This window comes from Haliotis rubra, unplaced genomic scaffold, assembly GCF_003918875.1.
Source record: "Haliotis rubra isolate DU_JTF1 unplaced genomic scaffold, ASM391887v1 Scf62, whole genome shotgun sequence".
Taxonomy (NCBI): domain Eukaryota; kingdom Metazoa; phylum Mollusca; class Gastropoda; order Lepetellida; family Haliotidae; genus Haliotis; species Haliotis rubra.
In genome coordinates, this window is record NW_025767324.1 from 2,203,975 (window position 1) to 2,222,371 (window position 18,397).

Here is an 18,397-nt window from a genome sequence, read left to right on the forward strand (position 1 = left end):
CCTCAGAAGTATCTGCAAAGCCATGGGAGTATACGTCAACTGTCTGTCCCACAGAAGTATCTGCAAAGCCATAGGAATGTACGTCACCTTATTGCATGACAGAAGTATCTGCAAAGCCATGGGAGCGTACGTCACCTGTCTGTCCAACAGAAGTATCTGCAAAGCCATGGGAATGTATGTCACCGGTCTGTCCGACAGAAGTGTCTGCAGAGCATTGGGATCTGTTGAGAACTTTCTGGAAGAACACTGAAGTACATGTGGGGAAACTCTGCTAACATCAGGCAAATATCATTGGCAAAAGTTTATCAGTTTTGAAGGCATTATATTTAGTAGTACATCATGATTTTAGGATCAGAACGTATGTCTTATCGCCGACACCCATGTGAAACACGTGGTCAGATATTCTAGGAAAAGGAAGATCATAATTCTTTAGGAAGACAGCATATCCTGGATTAAAACAAGACGAGGATACGATCACTTGACTCTATAACGACTAGATCACAATTCAGAGGGACGATCTCTTGAACGTAGTAATCGCAAAATAGTGTCCCTTTGATGCCCGACAAGATATGACCCTGTGGGGTTCGACAGTCAAGACATGACCCTGTGGGTCCCGACAGTCAAGACATGACTCTGTGGGGCCCGACAGTCAAGACATGACCCTGTGGGTCCCGACAGTCAAGACATGACCCTGTGGGGCCCGACAGTCAAGACATGACTCTGTGGGGCCCGACAGTCAAGACATGACTCTGTGGGGCCCGACAGTCAAGACATGACTCTGTGGGGCCCGACAGTCAAGACGTGACCCTGTGGGTGCCGACAGTCAAGATATGGCCCAATATCATTTTATTGGGTCAAGCAGTCAAGACCCTATTGTTCACGTTTTGTCTGCCGGGGCTAATCGCAGCTCTCGGCTATCCATGACCCAGAATGAATATAGGATCTATACCAATGTACACAGGTGGCCGTGAAGTAGCTGACATGTGTAGGTGTATAAACCGCATCACCTACACGCCTTCGTCAATGTGACGTTTTTATCTTTAGTAGCAGAACAGCTGTCAAATGTATAAACGTCCTAATACAGCTGTTGTTCTGACGTTATACTATGTGCATGGCGATCAATATATTTGACATGCTAAATCATGAATGACAATCTGAACTAAATCTATCCTATCCACCTTTCAATTTACAGGGGCGGTGGGGTAGCCTAGTGGTTAAAGTGTTCGCTCGTCACGCCGAAGACCCGGGTTAAATGTGTGAAGAACCATTTCTGGTGTTCTCCGTCGTGATATTGCTGGAATATTGCTATAAGCGATGTAAAACCATACTCACTCACTCATTTAAATTTACACATGCTGTCCATGTAAAATATACAAACTTTGTCGGAGAATGCAACAGTCCTTTAACACTTTCAATGTCAAACAAGGGCAAGAAAACAGGTTTCAGGGTGAGTGAGTGAAAAGGGTCTCATAATGTTATCCATGTGGAAATTCGAACCCGGATCTTCGCTATGATGAGCGAACACTTCAATAACCTTACCGCCTCATTAGGTTCAGAACATAAATATATCCCTGTTTCATTGGCATGTTCGTGTGACTTATAGTTGATAATTATCACATCCAGACCACAAATTATTCGTTGTTACATATTGTCCCTTTATGGGACGGCAAGACTGGATGGGGTTGTAGGTTTTCCTTTCAATGTAACTGTAAACAAGATCCGAAGAAACGGGTCAACTGAGTGCTGTTATAAAAGACGTTATTCCGTGGCCATGTACACAGAGAAACTGTTTTCGTGACGTCAATAACACGTGCTGGCTGTTTCGACCAATCAGCGATACGCTAACCGCTTCCATGGTGTAACTTCCTGCTATGATCTGATTGTAAACAAGTGTTTCTTCTGAATGTGACGTTGATGACTTCGAACTCCTATATAATATTGGATGTTACCAATGTAGCTAACAATTCAATTCACGTTAGCACCAGCCTTTCTGTAATGAGAGAACTGATGTACCTAGATGTGTTTCGAAAGAAGGAAGACCATCATCTCTACGAACGTCGAAAACATGCAGTCACCATGGCAGTGCCCCTTGCTTTCACTCAAGTGTCAAGTTGTAAGGATTGTGTCAACTGTGGCATTTTTCGACAGGGTAAAGTTTTGATGACAAAACACCAACGGTTTTCTGGTGCTTCCGACTCGACAGAGCAACGTTTTGTGGGTGGTTTTGACAAGACACCAACGGTTTCTGGTGTTTTCGATTTGACACGATTTGACAACACATCGTTCCGTTGGTAGTATTTTTTCGACAGCAACGTTTTGTTGGTGGTTGTGACAAGACACCAACGGTTTCTGGTGCTTTCGATTCGACAGAGCATCGTTTTGTTGGTAGTTTTGTTTCGACAGGGCAACGTTTTGTTCGTGGTTTTGACAAGACACCAACGGTTTTCTGGTGCTTCCGACTCTACAGAGCAACGTTTTGTTGCTGGTTTTGACAAGACACCAACGGTTTCTGGTGCTTTCGATTCGACAGAGCATCGTTCTGTTGGTAGTTTTGTTTCGACAGGGCAACGTTTTGGTGGTGGTTTTGACAAGACACCAACACTTTGCTGGTGTTTTCGATTTGACACGATTTGACAACACATCGTTCCGTTGGTAGTATTGTTTCGACAGGGCAACGTTTTGTTGGTGGTTGTGACAAGACACCAACGGTTTCTGGTGCTTTCGATTCGACAGAGCATCGTTTTGTTGGTAGTTTTGTTTCGACAGGGCAACGTTTTGGTGGTGGTTTTGACAAGACACCAACACTTTGCTGGTGTTTTCGATTTGACACGATTTGACAACACATCGTTCCGTTGGTAATATTGTTTCGACAGGGCAACGTTTTGTTGGTGCTTGTGACAAGACACCAACGGTTTGCTGGTGCTTTCGATTCGACAGAACACCGTTTTGCTTGTGGTTTTGATAAAACAACAACGTGTTAGTAGTTTGGTTTCGACAGGGCAACGTTTTGTGTGTTGGTTTTGATGACACACTAATGTCTTGTTGGTGTTCTTGACAAGACGGCACGATCTGTTGATGACTGAGTGAGTGATTTTATTTTTATCCCAGCCATATGGCGGTGGTCTGTAAATAATCGAGTCTGGGCCAGACAATCCAGTGATCAACTGAATGAGCATCGATCTACGCAATTGGGATACGATGACACGGGTCAACCAAGTCAGCGAGCCTGACCACCCGATCCCGTTAGTCGCCTCTTACGATAAGCATGGGTTGCTGAAGACCAATTCTAATTCTGCCCGATACCCTCTCCGTTGCACACCTTGTACCATCGCTATCCCAAACTGGTTCGAAGACTTACAATTGCCTCTGCCCTTGACAGAGATTTCTAATGAACATGGAAAAGAGTCGCCAAGCATATCACTAGCATTCAACGTATGCTAATAAATTGAAAAACGTCAAGTGTATCTTAACGACTGCGCAAATACGATCTATGTGGCTTCCAATTATTTAGCAGCCCCCATACGTTTATCGACACAAATTTCAGTATTGTCATGTAGGTGCAGACGTAGATACATAACCGATTTATCATATTACCTAAACCAAAGTCCATTTAACAAGTATAGTGCTACCCAAACGATCACTTCACAGGGTGTTTTGGTTTTTAATGCTGTTGTTTGTTTGTTTGTTTAACTTCACTCAACAATATGGTGGCAACCTTTAAATCTGGAACAGACAATCTAATGATGGACATTGTGAAGAGCCACCCACGGCGTTGGGCTACGATCACATGCAACCAATCCAGTAACCAAACCAGATCCCCCAATCCACTTGGACCCCTCTTATGACCAACCACTTGGACCCCTCTTATGACCAACCACTTGGACCCCTCTTATGACTGACTGACTGACTGAGTTTGGTTTTACGCCGCTTTTAGCAATATTCCAGCAACATCACGGCGGGGGACACCAGAAATGGGCTTCACACATTGTACCCATGTGGGGATTCGAACCCGGGTCTTCGGCGTGACGAGCGAACGCTTTAACCATTAGGCTACTCCACCGCCCTCCCCCCCCTCTTATGACCAACCACTTGGACCCCTCTTATGACCAACCACTTGGACCCCTCTTATGACCAACCACTTGGACCCCTCTTATGACCAACCACTTGGACCCCTCTTATGACCAACCACTTGGACCCCTCTTATGACCAACCACTTGGACCCCTCTTATGACCAACCACTTGGACCCCTCTTATGGCCAACATTAGTTGTTAGGACCAAATCCCATTCATGAAACGCTACTGATAAAAATGACGTTCCTGAAGACAAACACCATTCCGGCATGGGGTCTTTGAATGGTATTTAGAAGTGATACACATAAGGAAGAGAGTGTTTATGGATGTCAGCTTCTTTATAATGAGGAACACAACGTTTCGGCGTATATCCTTACTCCTTCATCAGGTGAACGCCAGCATGGCATGTTTGGCAATGGCGCCTTCCTCATAAATATGGTTTACAACATTTTGTATGCCAGAAGTATAACGCATTTATCACTTCAGTGTTGTAGGAAAATGTTCAACCGAAATATTTAACGGGTGACCCAAACGAACGTAGGAACGGTGGTCAAACACACGTAGGTTCAATAGGTAACATCGAAATGTGTCTACGAAGTTCAAACGTACAAGGTATAGGTCATAGAAGCAGAGACGAATCACCCTTGTTTGTCCCGTGGGTTGACGTGGGTATCTCTGGAAATATCGTTTGGATATTACACACGAACAATATACGAACTATCCCCAGTGACTAAAATAACACAGGTATAGGTATACTTCAGGTATTCTAGGTATAAATCTTTACAGACAATCTTAATCAGAAGATGGTAAAACTGTAATATCAGGTTTGGATACGTTTACAGCATATTTGTGTATCATTCAGCAATAAGTAAACATCTTTCTGTGTCCATCCTACGCATTTCTAGATATTTTAACCAGAATTGAGTTTATTATTTTAAAATGTTGACTTCAAGATGCTGATCCTAGTGCGCCCCTTGACTAAACATCTTCAAAGGACATCCATCAGTACGTAGTCTTAATTTAAAAGAAGGAAGACTTTCTTAAAATCAATCCAAGAAAAATAGTTTTAATATTATTCTGAAACATGAGCCTTTCGGACCATTTATAAAATATTGTGAAAGGTGCTTACGTCGTCACACAATATCATTGAAGGTTTGAACATATGTGGGTTGATAGTTATTATCATACAACCAGGTGTTGAAGAAGCTGGTTTCAACAATCGGATGCAAGATTTTCCTCCCTGGCATGAATCCAGCATCAATGGGATATGTTTTCTGGGGACGATCGCGACCAGAAGGAGGCGTAACACGCCGCCTATTGTCCCCGCCTACCACCGTCATAAACACGACATCCGAGTACACATAGAGCTATGACGTCATCAAATTGATGTGCAGTGAACCTTTTGCTAACCGTGTCCGCTTCACTGAATGTCATTTTCGAAAAACCCGTTACAGAATTTTATTTCGTCATGCAAAAAATAATAATTCATATTCTGTACTTGCACATATGTTCAAAATTAATGATATTCCCTCCATTTATCTCCTTGACGCTTACAAAATCTGTATAAACAAAGACCATTCGGTCTAATATAACCGCCACAGCTGTCGTGTTACCTTGCAAGCGTAAGCGTGTATTTTTATCCGTTCACAGTCGGTATAGCCACAGCTTTGTTCCATTGATAAATCTCCAGTTATCCTTTGTCAATGAGACATATTTATATACACTGAAATTAATGCTTATCCCGCGGGGGTGTACGTATCAATGAAATCTTCAGAATCATCAAGCATTTTAACCTGCGAATGCACGTTTGTCAAGCACTGGAACCATGTCTAGAAAACCTTCAACATAAAATGCAACTTACCTGTAATTGCACGTTCCACGTCCAAACATCCACCCGTCAACCGGCGACGAGAAGGGGGTGTATCGAGGCTGTTCTACACCTACACCTCACCCCCTAAATCATGGGAAAGTATTTCTTTCTCGCCAATTTCATGATTTTGGCACCTGCACGCGCCGAATATTGCACGCGCTTGTAATGTCCTCTTCCCTTTCAAAAGGCTTGGGGAGAGAGACACCAGCCAGTTCTCATACCGCTGCTGTCGCTATTCGTGGGAACTTCCTACGCAGAGCATTGTCTAAGAATAGCGAAATCAATACTATATACAGCCTAGTGTATTCCCACGAGCGACGAGTTGGTTTGTAGTCTAAAGCATGAAATAACGGCGTTTCTGTGACGTCACATAACATCACCACATTCCCTCAACCAAAAGGCGGGGCAAAGCGCCAAGATCAGCCCCTAAAAATTGCAGGAGCCCGCTTTTGATGACGTAGTACTCATAAACGTTGAATGGATCTAGTGTTAGCTTTGGCAGAGGGCTGGAAGACGGCCCAGCCAATGAGAAGAGGACGTGGCTCACGCGTCACAGGTATTTTCCGTCAGCTCGGTCGACTATATTTAACGCTGTGACGTCAGAACGGAGTATAAATGTGTGTTTAGAAAGACGCCGAAACTAGAAGGATTTCTCCCACAGAAGAGATGGAAGGAGTGCGGAAGGGAGAGAGAGAGGGCGATAGATAGGAGAAACTTTGCAGATGGAAAGGAAAACGACCTGACACTACATATTTGTAGTGAGTACCTCGCCACACTGTGTTCGGATTTCCTACATTGACGAGGTATGCTGGAACCTTCGTTGTCACTGTTTACTATCATGTTGTCTTGAGTGTTGTACTTCAACTTAAGTCAGGTAACTATATCTTTGGCTTTACCTGTTTACCTCAAGTCTTGTCCAGTAATCGTGTTATTTCCAGTCAGTTGTCATTTGATTCAGTAACTGTGTACACTACACATACCACGGTACGATATTCCTTCATATCCTCCCGACTGGTATACTGGTATGAGTACCTGTGTCTTGTTGTGTTGGTGGAGTTCCCAGGTAAACAAATGTGACATATGAGTGCTGGCCAAGACCATTGTCGTAGCCGTGCTGTGGCACCCGTGTTGCTATCGCCAAGTGACGCTGTCGTCGGCGTACCCGGGACGTTTACGACATATCTGATGATTTATTTATTAAGAATCTTGCTTGCTTCTACGCTGCATAGGGCCAGGATGCACTTATTTAGCTGTAGCTGTCTTACAAATGATATTCCCACTCTGTCCTCGACGGCACACGGGCGTGTCCACGGCATTGGTGGTATTACAACGTTGACTACGAGGATGTAACTCGGAAACTACTGTCCCAAATCGTGGTTCGCCCGTAACAGCAAGCTTATGTCTAAAGTGATACTTATTGTCTCAAAGCTTCAGGATTAATGTGAAAAATATTTAACATTTGGGGGTTCAGTAAATATTTTTTACTAAAATAACTGTTGTCAGGTTGAACTAATACCCACTTCTTTCAGTAGATTTACTAATTTTATGTGATTCAATTTCATTCATTCAGTTGATCCGTACAAATTAAAATCTTAAAGTGGTTTTCGTATAGGGCTCCATTCTTACATTGTTTTCAGTATTCGGTATAAGCCATTGTCGACATGACATGGAACGACCCTCTATTACATTCCCCCCTATTTTGATTGCAAACTTCACAGCTCAGCGATTCCATCAGTAACATACAGTGAGCTTCATCCGATGTGAGACGAATCCAAAAGTGCCCTGTTATTTTATGCTGGAACCTTCTAGGCCCAAACATACCTGCGCTCTACCTTTGGCTATACGAATCACTATGTATAATGGAACTGAATTATTACTTACCTAGATGTTTGCGAAGTTTGTATCCTGTTTGTGTTGTTTGATGAGGACTATTTACGTTGTCCTTGTTTTTGTTGTGAATATTATGTACCTGGTACCCCTACACAGAAGCCAAAGCAGAAAGACTTTCTTACGAATCGCATGTGCATGTAGGCATAACTTGTACGCGTGAAGATGGGGATCTCTTTGTGAACACATGTAAACAATGTAGGCTGATGTGTAGGCGAAACTTGGGGGAAGCACGCTTTAGCCACAAACGTCAAGGTTACATGTCGATGATGTGGAATCGGACTAGTAGATGTGGTTGTGGACGTTTTGTTTATGCACCATGGATGGTGTAGACTTAGATCGGATGTATAGCATACGAGAAAATAGGGTTATACCTATACTATGAACAGAAGCACTCGTTCTGATCTGTGTCTGATTCATAGTTTGTATATGAGGTCTGCTTTTATAAAAGTTCGGAGGTAGTTATGAGGTCCGTCCTATTCACATGTGAGGCTTGTCTGATTTACAGGTCGGATTTGATGCCTGTCTCATTCGTAGTTCTGATATGGCGTTTGTCTGATTCATAGTTCAGACATAGGGTCTGTCTCAGATGTAAGGTCTGAACCATTCATGGTTCAGCTATGAGGTCTATACTATTCGTAGTTCAGATATGAGGTGTGTTCTGCTCCTAGTTCAGATATGAGGTCTGTTCTGATCATAGTTCAGATATGAGATCTGTTCTGATCATAGTTCAGATATGAGATCTGTCCTATTCATAGTTCAGATATGAGATCTGTCCTATTCATAGTTCAGATATGAGGTCTGTTCTGATCATAGTTCAGATATGAGGTCTATTCTGTTCATAGTTCAGATATGAGGTCTATTCTGTTCATAGTTCAGATATGAGGTCTATTATGTTCATAGTTCAGATATGGGGTATGTCCTATTCTGACATATTTCGGATATGGTCTGTGTCATCTATCGTTCACAAATTATGGCAAGGTATTAGGTAAGTCACATTGTAAGTCGGGTAAGGTTCTACGATGTTAGATTGTAGATTCAAGGTCTGATATGGAGTTTGTCTCATTAGTAGTTTTGGACAGATGGCAGTGTGATTCACAGGCTAATTCTAGTTGATAATAATCTGTTGACCCAAAGCGAGTTGAGATGAAGTGATTGACGACAGCGAGTTCAGAGAGAAAGTATGCTTATAGAGAACCTGGACACACAACGAAGGAAAGGGGTACATCAAGGCAGGGATACACGTAAGACAAGACGTAATGCATTCACAGGACAAGCTACATTCATTTGGCAAGGAACATTCTCAAGACTCGCTTTATTCACTTGACAAGGAACAGTCTGAGGAAAAGTGATCTTTGTTGAGGAGTTATTGTCTTAGGACAAGTGGTGCTATGTTGAGGAGGTATATTCTCAGGACAAGTGGTGCTATGTTTGCAAGAGATATATTTAGGACAAGTGATCCTATGTTGAGGAGGTATATTCTTAGGACTAGTGGTGCAGTGTTGGGCCAACAGAGATATTCCTAGGACAAGAGATACTCAGTTGATGACGTATTTTCATTGGACAAAGTGATGCTATGTTGTCAAGAGACATTCTTAGGACAAGTGATGCTCTTTTGACGAAGTATATTCTTTGGACATGGGATACTCCAATTAAAGAGGTGTACTCGTAGGACAAGGGACACTCCGATTAAAGGGATGTATTTCCAGGTCAAGCATACTCTATGCAGGATGTTGGTTCTTCATAAGCACTAGGAATACTCAGTTGAAGCGGTTTGATCTTGGAGACGATCGAGAGACATTCTTGTGACAAAGGATATTCTGTTGATGAAAGACACTATTAGGACAAGGGATATTGTATTGTGAGGTACACTCTTGGCAAAAAGGTGTTACTTTTCACGGAGTATATTCTTAAGACAAGGATTTCATTGTATGCGATGTTTATTCTTAGGATAAGGGATATTGTACTGTGAGGCACATTCTTGGCACAAAGGATACTCTTTTCACGGAGTATGTTCTTACGACAAGGATTTCATTGTGGACAGTGTTTATTCTTAGGATAAGGGATATTGTATTGTGAGGAACATTCTTGGCACAAAGGATATTCTGTTACCGGTGTGTATTCTTAGGACAAGGATTACACTTAAGACGAGGTATGTTCTAAGGAAAAGGGAAGCTATGTTGAAGAGGTACGTTCTTGGCACAAAGGATACTCTGTTCACGATGTATGTTTTTAAGGCAAGACGAGAGATGATCATTGCACAATGGATACTTTGAAGTCTAGATGTATTCAAACGACAGTGGATACTATGAAGTCGAGGTGTATTCAAAGGACAAGGCATGCTATGTTGACGAGGTATATTCTAAGGACAATGGATACTTTCAATGCGAGGTATATTCATAGGACAGCGGATACCATTATGTCGAGATATATTGAAAGGACAGTGGATACTATCAGGGGTGGAATTAACTTTAAAATTGCTAGTGTACTCCGGTACAGTGGAACATGTAAAATCACTTGCCCTGATAATTTTTCCACTATACCGGCCTATTTTCTTGTTGACTTTTTAAATAAACAACATAACATTTGAAAGTCAACTGGACACTGGTACAGCGTGATATACAAATTTGTTTGCCCGACAGTAAAAACACTGGACTGGGGCGTCGGGCAATGGGTTATTTCCACCCCTGTACTATGAAGTCGAGGTGTATTCAAAGGACAAGGGGAAATGTGTTGACGAGGTATATGCTTAGGACAAAGGGTATTTGTTGACGAGGTATATTATCGGCGATAGGGATATTCTGTTGGTAAGGGTCATGTCAAGACAAGGTGAGATGGTCCTTGTGGGAAGACCTATATGAGCGGTCAGAGAACGTTTGATATATTGAGGACCATATGAGGAGGACTCGACGTGGAAAGTCCGAGGACAACACGAGGACACATATGCCTCTAGCAAGATTGGAGAGCTGCAGTGTGGGTCAAGGAAAACTGCCCACAACATAACTATTTAAGGCTTAATAGCCAGCCCAAGACGAGGTACAACAAATGACTAGTTATTTTGAGCAACAGCCTACAGCTGTGAAAGGACAGCTACATCTACAGGACAAAACACCAATATCGTTACTTATAATATGTCACGTAGACACGATCTAAAGATGTTGTGGTGTCCAACGATTGGCATGATAGATAACCCGGACCTCAAGGTAGGGTACTCAGCCTTAACATTTTATCATCAGTTCATCCAGTGTTCTTGTCTTGTATTCTTATTTAATATTTGTTGACAATTTGGACATCAGTGTTTATCAGGGTTTTTATAATATTCTAAGAGGTCTTCAAATGAGTTATTTCAATTGCCCTTTATGTAATGACCTGTACGAGCTATTTCTCACGCCAGATTAACTGAATAGGCGCCTTGATCAGACGTTCTGAACTGGTTGTACACAATAATGTAACGTATATTTTTCTGAAGTACTAGGAATATTTGTATCAGAAATCCCTTTAATAAAATTCTAAATCAGTCGAATTATTGTTAAAATGCCTTCTAATGGATGACAGCGAGCTACCAAAGTGTGTCAAGTAGGAACTGCAATCGTATGTCGTGTATTACGGAGTACAGAAATCAGATTGGGGGGTTAACGTGGGTTAATCAAGTTTTTGATCGGTAATTCTGGTCATAGTCGGTTATCCTCGTTACAGCTTGTTATCCCAGTTATAGCTGGTCATATCTGTTATCTGCGGTTATTGTGGCTACCGCCAGTACAGTCACCTCTACGATCCTTTCCGAGTCTTCTAGCTTCATTACTTTAGCAATTCAAGAACAAACTACTCATTATACTGTTCACTTGGACGTGTATCACCAGCCCTCGGTATTGTCAGCCAGATTAAATGTACTAGATCATTCGTGTTTTCAACATGATGCAATAGTTGTTCCGGCGAGAGGTATCGCAAGTCATTGTGTGGGGGAGGGATTTAGATCCATAACAATTGGCCCGATCTGTCAGGCCTCTTTATTATTCACATGTTACGATCATATGGCAAGGCGGGGGTGGCACGTGTAGGTGTGAAACGTTGGTAAATATCACTGTATGTAAGCCTACGGTACTATTATGTAGTCTCATCCTGGTGGGTGGGCTCTCTCGATTGCCAAATTTTGATAGATGCGTTTAGTTCAGTAGTTCTATAAGGCCAAGGGCGAAAGGTAAATGTAAAGAATTTGGCTATTTTCTTGTTGTTTTCTTGTTGTTTACGCCAGTATGTGAAGCCTTACTTAACAGTAAACAATTCCTGATTATTCTGTGAAATGGGTAAATACCTTTCAAACAAACCGATATATATCAGTGGTTTATGTGTTTCTTATTTGTGTGAGCAGACGACATTTCTAGCTCTACTATAGGCTGTGCTTCTCTCGTGAGTGAATGAATCCATTGATTGATTTCTCGGTTTAGAACCGACGGGCACCGGCTGTCGTTGAGGCTATATGCGCTGCTACTCTCATTCACATTGCTCTCCAACAATATCTGTCGTCTGCGTGTACGTTTGTCGTCTGCCTACACACCGGTCAAACCGATGGCAGACTTGACACCTGGTTTGTAGGAAGAAGGTGGAAGGTTTTGTGGATAGTCAACGCCAGCCTGACCAATCACACACAGCGCGTCTCTGTGTGTGGGATTCATTCACAATTCCGATAGTATTTCTGGCTAAACCCTTGGGTCGATAGCTACATTTAGCAGTGGCAAAATAGTTCGGCTTTGGGGATATTCTCGCTCAGGAACCGTCGGGTCGGACCACAATCCGAACCAACTATGTAATAATTGGAAATTTTTGTCTAAGGGATTTCGATAGAGAGAAAGAAATAAACTTCTTGATTGAATAAACATCGTGACGTGTCAATTACAATGAGATATGATATTACGTCAAAGCCTTGGCAACCCTTAGTAACGACCGGTAGGGGCGCTTTATCGTGACGTCAATGCTTGTGCCGATTAAGTCTCGCGTCACGCCCAAAGTAATATTTCTGTTCGCAATACAATCGTTTAAGCTCCATGTTATAGCTGCTTCAGCACCAGATTCGGAACAGCCCCTCCCGTCTGTATTTCCACCCCATATCCCGAATAGTTTCTTCAACACCATCATCGTTGCTGGGTTTAGATGTGATATCACAGACGCTGGACAATATCGATGAGGAGCCCAGTCTCCCTATGCAACTGTTTTCAATACTCGCTCTCCGGCTCAGACAAACAGTCGTTAACTCAAATTAACGATTCAGAATTGGCTAAAACAATGCTTATATCAGGCATATCTTATTTTAACGCACTAACGATTCAGACTACAATAAGTGTGACTATCTCTCTTTAAATTGGGTCATTAATGTTTTATGTGTCAGTCGTTTGCTGGCGATGTTCACTGTAAGTTGAAGTAATGTGAATTGGGGTTTGTTATCACGTTCAAGGTTTCTTCAGTCGTACAGCAACGTGTATGTACGTTCATCCGTGCTTGCGTGCGTGCGTGCGTGTGTGAGTGTGGCTGCTAGCTTCACAAATGAACACAATTTAACTGTGATGACCATGTAAGTTCTCTTGGCCCGTCTTGGGATTTAGTGAAATGGAGTCAAAGGTGAGTTCGAGATACATGTAATTTCACTGATGTTGGGATGTGCATGGACTTGTGTGTGGCTGCTCTTACTCGTCCGGACTTAAACTGGTGATATCCTGCTAGCCCGCTGCCGCACCTGAGGTCATCTCACTGAGTGAGTGAGTTTAGTTTTACGGCGCACTCAGCAATATTCCTGTTATATGGCAGCGGTCTGTAAGTGATCACGTCTGGACCAGACAATCCAGTGATCAACAGCATGAGCATCGATCTACGCAACTGGGATACGATAACATGTGTCAACCAAGTCAGCGAACCTGACCACCCGATCCCGTTAGTCACTGAGTATGGGTTAGTGAAGATCAATTCAAACTCGGATCTTCACGGGTGCACAGGATACTGACTAGGATCCGACTACTCCGTGTTTTATCCTCATAATGCCTAGCACCAGGCAGGCTACCAACAAGTACCATGTAAACGCATTTTGTTAAGACGCTGTTATGGGATTGAACCACGGACCCTCAGCTCTTCCAGCAAACTCTCTATCCACTACGCCACGGAAGTAGGTTGTTTTCATCATTGTAATATTACTTATGTGCGTACATCAACGAAGTGGTTTCTTTCACTACTCTTCAGATTGAAGTGCGGCCCCCGTTGCAAGACGTCTTGGGGGACGTAATTTCCTTATCGGGGGAGGGGCGGTTGGGTAGCCTGGTGGTTAAAGCGTTCGCTCGTCACGCCAAAGATTGCCCACATGGGTACAATGTGTGAAGCCCATTTCTGATGTCCCCCGCCGTGATATTGCTGGAATATTGCTAAAAGCGGCGTAAAACTAAACTCACTCACTCACTTCTTATCAGGTTTGCGTCTTTTAGATGTACCTGCCGTGGCGCTCACAAACGAACGGATATATGACAGAATCACAGTATATGCTCTACATTCGAAACTTGTCGTTTAAGTTCATTTTCCAAATACAGAAATCTGGCTCGAATGCCTCGCACACTTGTTCCAAGAATTTAGAAGAATTGACGCTGATTGGCTGAAAATACACCTGACATGACTTCCTGTGAAGGTGTTCTTCACGGCACAGGTATCGTATCGGAGTTTATCATTTGGTTTTAGTTAAATTAATGACAATTGACATAAAATGTTGAAGCCGTTTGTGCCTCGCGGGATGACTGCAAATCATCAACAACGGAGTTCAAGTAAGTGTTATGATTGAGTTGTAATATGGATTGGGAAATACCTTGTTTCACTCGATGTGCATGATTGAGAGAAGAAATATGTCATGGATGAATCATAATCTCATATGAGAACAGAATTTGCATGTAAATCATGCGATTATGATAGATTTTATTAATTTCAATGCTTTCAGCAACACCCTCGCACCGTTGCGACCAATGGGACTCGCGTTTAATGTTACGTACGCCTACATGAATATAAATTAACGTAGGCGGTATGGTTCCGGTTAAACCGTGATGAAATATGTGAAGATATTCCAACAAAACTTCCAGCTACCAGGTTTTCGGATTCACGTGGTATCACAATATATTCGTATTGTACATGCCTAAGTCCATACAAGAACTTTGTCTCTGAAAATAATGTTGGTGGAAACTAATAATAAATTTAAATTTGAAAGGAGACCCAGTGAGATGGGAGTTTCAGAGCCTGTGGAGAATTTGACTTATTTCATTGACGGCAAAAGTATTTCAACAAGGGCTGGGTGGAATGGTAAACAGTATAGTTAAGGCACAGGGAGACGGACTAGAGCACCAGCCATAAAAAGTACCGAAGAATGTTTGGAACATACTTCTAAAATAATCTAAAACCATCTTATTAATTGTAAGTGACTTTAGTTTTACGCCACCTTTAGCAATATTACAGCAACATCGCGGCGGGGGACACCAGAAATGGGCTTCACACACTGTGCCCATGTGGGGAATCGAACCCGCGCCTTCGGGGTGACGAGGGAACGCTTTGACCACTAGGCTATCCCACCGTCCTCTTAGTAAGAAAAGGCCCCTGTAATGTGTTTCCTGACAACGTGGTCCAGTAGGTCATCCGTATACATATGCATTTATTGACAAAATAGTTAAAAATAAATTGGGTCTTTCTGAACGAAATATATTGCGGCAGGGTCTTACATGACGCGTGATTCCTGCGTATTTGACGCAACAATTTTGTAAAAGACTCTCAAAATATTATCATACCAGTCAAGCTTGACGCAAGTTTTATGAGTGACACTCAGAATTCAGTTCAGAGTCACTAAAATCGATTTGATAAGCAAACAATGATAGTTTTCGTTAGTCTTCATTAATTTAGATATTTCTTTCAATTCATGTTAATAACTGTATGTTACAGTGAGTAAATCCCAAGCCTGATTATTTGTTCAGTATACTGGAGTTTGTTATGACTGAACTGAACAGTGAAAAGATACTATTTATTAACTAACATATAAATGACAATACAACACAAAACAATAAAATCTTTGCAAAATTCTTGCTTTTTGACATACACACATAAATATTACGCTAAAATTTTAATGACTCCCAAATATTTAAAATGACTCACAAAAATAAATACTGTGGGTCACCATGACTCTCTTTTTTCAAAGTCTGTGTAAACCCTGTTGCGGTGTATGCGTACACTAATTAAGAGCGGCACACATAGTATCTACGCAGGACGCGAAAGCTTACGAATGTTAAATGTTTGAAAGTGAAAATTGTGTGTTATAATTTAATTGATACTTCTCTTCCCTGGCAGATTTTCTTCTCTCAATCACTGAATTCAACAAAGATAAGGCGCCCGACAAAGTTTGTATTTGATGGTGGTACAGTTATCTCCCTTGGACCCCCCATTTTAAAGCCTGGGGCCTTAATATGTATAAACACCAGTCTCGCTGGCTAGCCAACATGTAGGTATAAGCCTATATAGACTACACTGACAGCACTTGGTAATCGTAGCGATCATACTACTCAATTTTTGTTTGGGATAATCAGGTATGTGATTTAAATTTAACTATACGTTTCACATATTGTGAGAATTAGTTGTACTGAAGATACAAGGCTAGCAAGTGTATAGACTCCCTGGATTGACAAAACTCTGCAATCCCGATCAAGTTTTAGGAGAGATCATATCACGACATACTACTCAACGTTCAGTTGGAATAATCAGTAATGTGAGACATATTTAAATGTACACAATATGAGATGTATTGACGATAGTCTCGCATGTGTAGACTTAACTAATCTTCTCAATGTTTCACAGGGACCAGCTATGTCACATATTTAGAATATTTAAATATTTAAATATTGACAAGACACAGCAAAAAAGTCAGTTGGAAAGATGAACAAATATCCCTATCAAAAGCAATGCGTGAGTGAGTTTATTTTTATGCCACTTTTCGCAATATTCCAGCAATATCATGGAGCTTCACAAATTGTACCTATATGGGGAATCGAATCCGGGTGCTCGGCGTGACGAGCGAACGTTTTAACCACTAGGCTAAACCACCCAACACCCAACCCCCATAAAAGCAATGAGTGGTAGAATACAATATATCACTTCAGTCAGGGTTAGCAAAGATATATTTTTCGTGTTAAACTGTTTCACAAAGGGGAAAATTTATCAAAGATCATATTTTACAGATCACAACGTACAAACGTTATTTGTCATGAGAAAATCATAAGAAATATTTTTACTTTAGAAAGCAAATCCGTATTTTTTATTTTGTTTTTTAAAATTCATAAATGAGTGAGTTAGTATGACTAGACGCTACCTTGAACATTGTTAATCTTGTTTCCCAGCGTTCAGCTAATCTGGTTGGAAATCACGCACTGATGCTGGTGTGGTACTTTTTCTATTCAGGTGTGATACGTTTTCTATTTAGGTGTGATACGTTTTCTATTCAGGTGTGATACGTTTTGTATTTAGGTGTGATACGTTTTCTATTTAGGTGTGATACGTTTTCATTTAGGTGTGATACGTTTTGTATTTAGGTGTGATACGTTTTCTATCCAGGTGTGATACATTTTCTATTTAGGTGTGATACGTTTTCTATTCAGGTGTGATACGTTTTGTATTTAGGTGGGATACGTTTTCTATTTAGGTGTGGTACGTTTTCTATTCAGGTGTGATACGTTTTCTATTTAGGTGTGATACGTTTTCTATCCAGGTGTGGTACGTTTTCTATTTAGGTGTGATACGTTTTCTATTCAGGTGTGATACGTTTTCTATTTAGGTGTGATACGTTTTCTATCCAGGTGGGATACGTTTTCTATTTAGGTGTGATACGTTTTGTATTCAGGTGTGGTACGTTTTCTATTTAGGTGTGATACGTTTTCTATCGAGGTGGGATACGTTTTCTATTTAGCCGTGATACGTTTTGTATTCAGGTGTGATACGTTTTCTATTTAGGTGTGATACGTTTTCTATCGAGGTGTGATACGTTTTCTATTTAGCCGTGATACGTTTTGTATTCAGGTGTGGTACGTTTTCTATTTAGGTGTGATACGTTTTCTATCGAGGTGTGATACGTTTTCTATTTAGCCGTGATACGTTTTGTATTCAGGTGTGATACGTTTTCTATTCAGGTGTGGTACGTTTTCTATCCAGGTGTGATACGTTTTCTATCGAGGTGTGGTACTTTTTCTATTCAGGTGTGGTACGTTTCCTATCCAGGTGCAACCCACGGACACAAACCGTCAAACATTATTCGGGACGATTAGTGAGACTTTCAGATTTATCACAGGAAAGTAATCATCATGTACGTTAAAAGATACGTAAGTGATTATTTATCCCATTTATGCTTCAGGCAATTTGTTTGCCAAATGCTTCAGAGAGAGGCTTTTATTGCTTTGGTTGGAGCCATTTTTAGAGCAAAGCAAAAATTAGTGGGAATGCATCATAATCGTTTTAATGCTGGAACCGGCGGGGCAGCATCCATAAATAACACTTGTGAATATATGTTGTGACGTAAGC

General features: G+C 41.5%; 1 long non-coding RNA gene across 1 annotated transcript in view; it reads left to right on the top strand.

The window, feature by feature from the left end:
- Positions 1-6,548: 6,548 nt before the first annotated feature.
- Positions 6,549-18,397, top strand: part of LOC124256210 — a 33,208-nt gene continuing 21,359 nt past the window's right edge. Inside the window, exon 1 of the long non-coding RNA XR_006892856.1 lies at positions 6,549-6,744. This is a non-coding gene — a long non-coding RNA (uncharacterized LOC124256210). The remainder of the gene's footprint in view (positions 6,745-18,397) is intronic.